Genomic DNA, 8,325 nt, shown 5'->3' with positions numbered 1-8,325 from the left:
TTCTGATGTCCAGGGTAATGAAATCATCAATGCTCTTGGAATGATGAGTGTGGGATGGGATCTATTGGATCTTGCCTGTTCCATGGCCCTTTATTAGTTGTTTTGAGACCGATTGTCCAGTAGAAAGGAGGAGAATCTAGGACTCTCTCTCCTTTTTTTATTTTACATTTATGATAATATTCCTTTTTTAAGTATAAATTTTATTTAATCTTTTTGTACCTAGATTTTAGGCTATATTTTATCCCCCTTCTGTTCCACCCACTGACTGTTCTGTATCCCATACCTCTTCTTTCCTTCTCCAAAGGGATGTCCCCTATCCCCACCCCCTACCCTACCATTTGTCATTCTGCAAAATCTTTTCTAACTCTTTCAGGTGTTGATCAGATTCTTGGATTAACTTTTTGGATCTGTATGTAATGAATTTGGTCTCTTTAAAAAATTGTCCTGAAGTCAGCTTTGGCAGTGATGTATTTGTCTCTGATGTATTCTTCAAACTCCCTTTGTTTTTTTCCCTGTCACTGGAGGAGAACTTAATGCAGCGAGGATCTTCCTTAATTACTTTTTTCACTTCTTCCCATGTGGATGGTAAGGTAATCGCAGACGTTTCATCCAGAAGCTGCCTAAAGTGCTCCCTTTTCTTTTTGGTAAGTGCTTCGATATGTTCATTAAAAAGTTTCTCTTTCTCCTCTCTTTCCAATAAGAAACCAGATTCCCAGTGGTGGTCTTTCTGGAGGGTCCTCCTAGTATCAGACCAGGACACATCTGAAGAATGTACCGTGTCAGACAGAAGAGCCTTGAAGTTCTGGATAGCTTTCTCCCGTTTGTGCTGCTCTCTCTCCCGATCAATCTCTTTAGTTTGCTCAGAGCATGCCTTCTGAACTTCTCTTTCCCGTTCTCGAAGGCTTGCCTCTCCAGCTCTTTTTCTTTTTCTGAGTCTAAATTCTTAGCTATTTTCTCTGTGTACTGTTTGAAAAGTTCTTCTCTCGTTGATGAACTATCCACTGCTTTATGTCGTGAGTCACTTTCTACTTTGTCTTTTACTTTGCTCCATCGAGATTGACTATCCAAGTGATGATTAGATAACAGTTCAAAGAAATCGATTTAATCTTCTCCCCTCTCTTCTTCGAATCTTCTTTTTCTTTCTTCCTTGCAGCTGCCACAAATTCATTAAACAATGCTTCTCTATATTTCATCTTTTCAATTGCTTTGAATCTTGAATCTTTAGCATGTTTGGCAGCAAATTCACTAAAAGTAGCTCTGGGATTGAATTTTACTTCTTCCATCATTTTTTTGAAATCTTCCTTGGCTTGCAATATTTTGTTTTTCTTTTCCCTGCATTCTTCCTCTACTCTGGTCTTGACATGCTGATCAAACACCTGTTTTCTTTCTTTAGGATTGAGAAGCAAGTGCCGAGGGTCAAATACTATCTTGTGCAACTCCTTCTTCCATGTTGAAAAAGCAGATACCCCTCTCTCTAGCAGCATGTCCTTGAACTGCTTCATTCAAGCCTCCAGAGGGACAATGGCCCTTTCTCAGGCAGCTTTAATTTCAGCTTCCATGGCAGCTTCTTTCTCTGAATCAATGTCTTTATTATCATCTCTCTTCTGCTTTTTGGCTTTAATAGGCTCATCTTCATTCATTTCTTCCTTTAATTCTTGTTCTTCTTTAATTGCACTCATTGAGAACTGCCACTTTTGGATGGACAGCATTGTCGGAGCCGGGTGCCTTAGCTTCTTCATGTCTTCCAATCCTTTTTTATGAGGGGGCTCTTGAATAATTTTGTCAACATCCACCCTTCCAATCAAATCATCAGGCCGGTCCCACATAGAAAGGCGGGTGGTGGGATTGTAAAGAAAACCCTCTCATCACCAGTCTAAACAACACACCACGAGTACCAGGGATAGGAGTAGTAGCTACTGGCTTTGCCTTCTGGGCAGCCTTTTCTTCTTCAGTCATCTCTTCTTCTTTGGGCTCCTCCTTTATCTCCTTCACAGGCTCTTCCTTAGGATCTTCCTCCTCAGTCTCCATTGGCAATGGCTCTTCAGAGGCCTCCTTAATTGGTTCTTTAATCTTCTCATCTAATTTTTCTTTTTCCTTCAGTTCTTGGGGCTTCTCCCACGTGGATTCTAGTGTTCTATTATTATAATAGTTCGTCTTCCCATCTGCTGTTTTATATTCAGTCCACTCAGAATCTGCTGTTGCCCCAGCTAAGGTAGCAGGTGAAGCTGCAATGGCAACCTGGGGATGGATCATGGTACTATAGGAGGGGCCATTCCTGGGAGTACACCTGGAAGTGGGATTGGCATGCCAGGCAGGGGCACACGGAACAGAGGCACCATTACTGGTGGGGAAGCAGGTATTGCTGCTGCCGACTGAGGTACCGAATGAGGAACAGCAGGAGGTAACATCTGTGGGTGCGGCTGGGGTACGGTTTGCACAGGTGTGGCTGTAGGAGCAGGAGCTGAAACACTAACTATAGGCGTGGCAACTGAAACAGCAGAACTTGGGGTCTGGTCTTGTGTTGTGGGTGTTGATACTGTCTGTGCAACTGAAGTAGCAGTTGTCGGTAGCTGTGGTGGAGGATGGGGTAGATGTCAGTGTTGACGTGGACACTGCAGGTGCTGGGCTGGTAGGGGTAGGAGTGCCTACTGCTTGTGCTTGGACTTGTGCCTGTGCCTGTGCCTGTGCCTGTGTCTGTGTCTGTGTCTGTGCCTGGGCCTGGGCCTGGACCTGAGCCTGAGCCTGGGGTTGTGCCTGGGCCTGGGCCTGAGCCTGGGGCTATGCCTGGGCCTGGGCCTGAGCCTGGGCTTGTGCCTGGGCCTGAGCCTGAGCCTGGGCTTGGGCCTGAGCCTGGGCCTGAGCCTGAACCTGTGCTTGGGCTGCAAGCATAGGCATCAGTTCTGATTGCTGAATAACCTTAACTCCATCTGGCTTGGTCCATGCAGATTCACGAGTCCAAGCATTATAGTAATAAACCTTCCTGTCGGGAGTTTTATTTTCTACCCATATATCCTCAGTGGGAGGCAGTGCTGTAGCACCAGGAGAAGTCCCCGGAGGCATTCCTAGTGGGAACATGATACCTGGGCCTGGGCCCGGGCCTGGGCCTGGGCTTGAGCCTGGGCCCAGGGCCTGAGCCTGGGCCTGTGACTGGGCCTGGGCCTGGGCCTGGGCCTGGGCCTGGGCCTGGGCCTGGGCCTGGGCCTGGACCTGAGCCTGAGCCTGGGGTTGTGCCTGGGCCTGGGCCTGAGCCTGGGGTTGTGCCTGGACCTGGGCCTGAGCCTGGGGTTGTGCCTGGGCCTGGGCCTGAGCCTGGGGCTGTGCCTGGGCCTGGGCCTGAGCCTGGGCTTGGGCCTGGGCCTGGGCCTGAGCCTGGGCTTGGGCCTGGGCCTGGGCCTGAGCCTGAACCTGTGCTTGGGCTGCAAGCATAGGCATCAGTTCTGATTGCTGAATAACCTTAACTCCATCTAAATTGGTCCATGCAGATTCATGAGTCCAAGCATTATAGTAATAAACCTTCCCGTCGGGAGTTTTATTTTCTACCCATATATCCTCAGTGGGAGGCAGTGCTGTAGCACCAGGAGAAGTCCCCGGAGGCATTCCTGGTGGGAACATGATACCTGGAGGAGGAGGCATAGCTCCCATGGGTGGAGGCATGAAAGGTGGTCTCTGTAGGTGTGGTGGGCCCATAGGTGGAGGTATTCTTCCTGGAGGAGGCATTGGTGGCATATTAGGATCAAAAGGAGGCCTTCCAAAGGGGGGCCTGGGTGGTGGAGGAGGGCCTCTCATCATTCCGAAAGGAGGAGGTGGTCTCATGAAAGGTGAGCCTCACATCACTGCATTTGGTGTGGGAGCTGAGCCTCGGAACCTCAAGGCCTGCTGAGCCATCCTCAGCTCCCGCAGGTTGAACCACTCGCCTTCCCCTCTGTCCTGCCACTCTCCGCCATTACAGACAGCTGAGTTTAGGCCTCATTTTTTAACACACCATATTCTCAGTAATAGTGTCAGTCCTTGGTGCCTCCCCTTGAGGTGGATCCCAATTTGGGCCCTGTAACTGGATCCCCTTTTCCTCAGGCACTTTTCCATTTTTGTTTCTGCAGTTTTCTCAGACAAGAACAAGTCTGTGTCAGCTGTGGAAAAGCAACACCTTCCCTCACTTGATGCCTTATTTTCCGCTGGAGTTGGGCTCAACAAGTTCCCCACTGTAGGGTATTTCATCTAAAGTCCCTCCATTTGATTCCTAGGAGTTTCTCACCTCCCAGCTCTCTGTTTTTCTGGAGTGTCGCCCTACCTCCTATATACAAAGGTTGCCTCTTTCCATTCTTTTGCTGGTCCTCAGGGTTTCAGTCCTGTTCCCCCAACCCAATACCTGAACATGTTCCCCTCTTCCCCTCTCTGTCCCCTCTCCCACCCAGGTCCACCCTTCCCCCCTCCTGTCATTGTTTATTCTCCCTCCCAAGTGGAATTGAGGCATCCTCAATTTGGCCCTTTGTCGTGTTAAACTTTTTGAGTTTTGTGAATTGTATTCTTGGTATTCTCTAATTTTTTTGGCTAATATCCACTTATTAGTAATTACATACCATGCATACCCTGCATGACTGATGCATGCAGATCTGACTTATGCCATTCTGGATGATAATTTTTAGTTCCTTCCTTTTTGTTTTTGCCTGCAAAACTCAGGATGTCCTTGTTCTTAATAGCTGAGTAGTATTTTATAGTGTAAATGGACCGCATTTTCTGTATCATTTCTTCTATTGTGGGGTATCTGGGTTGTTTCTAACATCTGACTATCACAAATAAGGCTTTCATGAACATAGTGGAGCATGTGTCCCTGTACCGTGGAGTTTGGAGGTAGAGGTTTGTCAAAGGCCCAGCTAGATGTGTGTAGGGCCTTGAGAAAATACAGGAGAAGTTTGCAAGTTTTCAGCATACAGAGATCCAAAGGAGTGCAAGAATCATAGAGGACATGGGTAAAGTACTGCTCAGACATCAGGGTGCTGGTTCAGTTACTACTATGCTTTGTGGACTGTTCATCAGTTCAATATGAGGCATTAGCCTCATATTATATAAGAAGTCTAGAGGAATTGATGTGGAGGCCCAAGTATAGAACCTAGGGACTATGGGGTCTTCTCTTATCTATTTTTATTTTATTTCCATGTTCTCCTGTGCATAGAGGTCTCCCAATGGGAATTAATTTCCATGAAATGCTAAATCTGAATTCTCTCAGGCTTCCCTTTGCCACCTGATCCACAAAAAATCAGAGGACACTCTTTAACTCCAAGAAACAAATCCTTTAGGTCTCCAATGAACCCAGACTATGAAGCTTCTCAGGTTGCTTCAGGTCTACCAAGTCAACAACTTCTCCTGGCATCCCAAGTGTCTCTGCTGTCACAAGTTTTTTCCAAAGATTCAAGGAGGCAGAGGATAGACCTCACTGTATTCATTAAGAAAAAAGGTTGTACTGGAAGAATATTTTGATATGCTCAAGTATCTATGCGAGGCACAACCAATGGCACTGTCTCAACAGCTTGGATTGATTGACCACAAGATCAAGTCATGGCGTGTCTTATCTCTCCCCCTCTAGTGAGGTAGACAATACCCATCACCTAAGCACACACTTCCCTGACTGTCCATGTCCTTGGTCCAGTTCCAGGTTGTAGAAGGGTTGTTAAGATGTATTCCAGGCTAGATTTCCATTGCCCGAGGTCTTGCAATGTAGAAATCTGGTACAGTTGGGAGGCATAGACACTGGTTCCACAAAGTATCTGGGAGGCATAGACATCAGGGCACTCCTCCAAATTTCTGACTCTTAAAAAACAGATCCTTACACTGTGGCTTTCATGTCCAAGTCGTTCTGCTTCCTTACTTCTTGGATCCAGGAACCTTTGTGTTATGTGATGTGTTATATAAGGATAAGTACAGATTCCAAAGACTGAACTTCCTGTTTCCTCTGCCAGTGAAGTTTATGCACACCCGATGCATTTGGATGTCATCAGTCCTCTGATAATCTGTCCACTGATTACCTCTTCAGACTAGGAATCAAACTTCTCCCCATTGATCACATCTTGAAAAGAACTGCTTCAGGAAGAGCCATATTAGGGGACAGCCAAACAGGCAGAAGGGTAGGGAACTGTCTGCAATGCAAGACCAACTATCTAGTGGGAGTTCTGGATTTCCCAAATTTTGTGTCCCCCTTACTGTGTCAGCCAGTTCAGTTTTTACGTTTGAGAGACCACTGGGGTATCAGCACTCCTCCTCGGCTCAGTTATTCAACTCTTGCCCCAAACTCAGAATCCACCTTCTCCATGTGTCAGAAACCACAGCTGTGAGTCCTCTTTCTGAACTCAGCACTTATAGTAATTCCTCAGACCAGGAATGCATCTTCTCCAACACGGGTCAAGTCTGTATGGAGATCTATCAGAAGAATACAAGATGCAGGCTGCAGAGGCAGCAGGAAAATGAATTGGGTCAGTTTTTTTTTCACCTACGTATCTACTGAAGCATGGTCATATTCTTCATGAACCGCCCCTTAAATATAGCAGGGTGGTCTTCCTCCATCACCCTGGCAAGAAATTGTCAATGTGGAGAGATACACTTCAGTATCCCACCACATTTAAGAGTTTTTTCCTGTTGACTTCCTGCCTAGTTTGTTAGTTTTTAGGGATGGATTGGGTTGGCATGTAGTTATTGGTTGTCAGAGAATTTTTCCCTGTCATTCTCTCACAATTGTAAGGATTCAGATACCGATATCACAGCAATAATATCCTTGCTGTTCTTAATAGTCAATGGGAGCATATATCATTGGCATACATATGGTTCCTTGAGTAAACCAGAGCAGGAACATGGCCCCCAGCAGGAAAAGAATGAGGCACCCAGACAAGGCTCATAGAGCCAGGCAGGACCATTAACAGGGACTTAGGTGAAAGTACAGGACACTCACATCAATATGGTCTTCCAGTAACAGCAGGCCTGCTGACAACAGCATGGCTTAAGAATACATCATAGACTACTTGTATTTATTAGATACGGCACTTCTCTTGGAGACTAGCATGGCCTTATCATTCTGTCTTTCTTCTTTCTTTTATTGAGTATGGCGATTCCTATGGTGTACTCACACGCTAGTTTTACTATCACCTATAGTCAATTAATAAGTTGAAGTAATCTTTTTTGTGTTCTATATACTTTATCCTTAAATCAATAATGTGATTTCTTTTGTGTTTTTTGTTTGTTTGTTTCTTTGGAGCCAGGGTTTCTCTGTGTAGCTCTGGCTGTTCTGGAACTCACGTTGTAGACCAGGCTGGCCTCCAACTCAGAAATCTGCCTGCCTCTTCCTCCTGAGAGCTGGGATTAAAGGCGTGTGCCACCACAGCTGGCTTTTTTTAACACAATAATACACGTCTCTCATACTTTACACTGTGTCACAACATCAAGAAAATTAAAATCTTGGGTACCAGTTCAGAGAAACCAGTTCAGTTCCCAATATTTCTGTTCTTTGTCTCTCCACTTTCAGAACATGCAGTGTAGCCTCTTTCACACTCTTCTAGACTCATGTGTTCATACATTCACAAATACACATACTGCTTTCATACACTCAGTTGAGAAGACAGAATGCAGAAGCAGACATTTGTACAGTACAAAGAGTGGAGAAAGTTGGTAGTGTTTTACCACACCTTTAATCTCAGCATTCAGGAGACAAAGGCAGGATCTGGGTGTGAGAGGATAAGGGGAGGGAAAAAGTGAACCTTGATCTGGTATAAGCAGTGGTTTGGGGGAGACAGGAGAAAAGCCCTGAGGCCCAGCAGAATAAATGGAAATATGCAACCACTGAGGGTGGGAGGTGGGGGACCTTGTAGAAAGTACAAAATACCTTGGAGGTGAGAGACTCTCAGGACTCAAAGGGAGGGATCTTATATAAAATCCTCACCAGTGGAGAGAGGGAAGTCATAGAGTCCACCTCCAGTAGAAAGACAGGTCATCCAGTGGAGGGATGGTATTGCTATCCCACAGTAAAAAACTCTCACCCAGAATTGTTTCTGTCTAAAAAACAAACAAACAAACAAACAAAAACAAAAAACAAAAAAACTGCAGGGACAAAAATGGAGAAGGGACTGAGTAAGTGGAGTTCCAGTGAGTGGCCCATCTTGGGATCCATGTCAAGAGGAGGCTCCAAGGCCTGACACTATTATTGATGCTATGGAGTGCTTACAGACAGCAACCTAGCCTGGCTGTCTTCTGAATGGCCCATCAACAGTTGACTGAGACTGATGTAGGTACTTACACCCAGGGATTGGACTGATGCCATGAAACCCTGTGGTTAAATTAGAGATA

General features: G+C 45.8%; 1 pseudogene; it reads right to left on the bottom strand.

Annotated features, from left to right (window-relative positions):
• Positions 1 to 331: 331 nt before the first annotated feature.
• On the bottom strand, positions 332 to 4,593 carry LOC147003485 (transcription elongation regulator 1 pseudogene; annotated as a pseudogene).
• Between the last annotated feature and the right edge of the window lie 3,732 nt (positions 4,594 to 8,325).

Source organism: Mus caroli, unplaced genomic scaffold, assembly GCF_978045245.1.
Source record: "Mus caroli unplaced genomic scaffold, Mus_caroli_1 scaffold_8, whole genome shotgun sequence".
NCBI classification, from domain to species: domain Eukaryota; kingdom Metazoa; phylum Chordata; class Mammalia; order Rodentia; family Muridae; genus Mus; species Mus caroli.
This window is presented reverse-complemented; position numbering and strand designations above follow the sequence as displayed.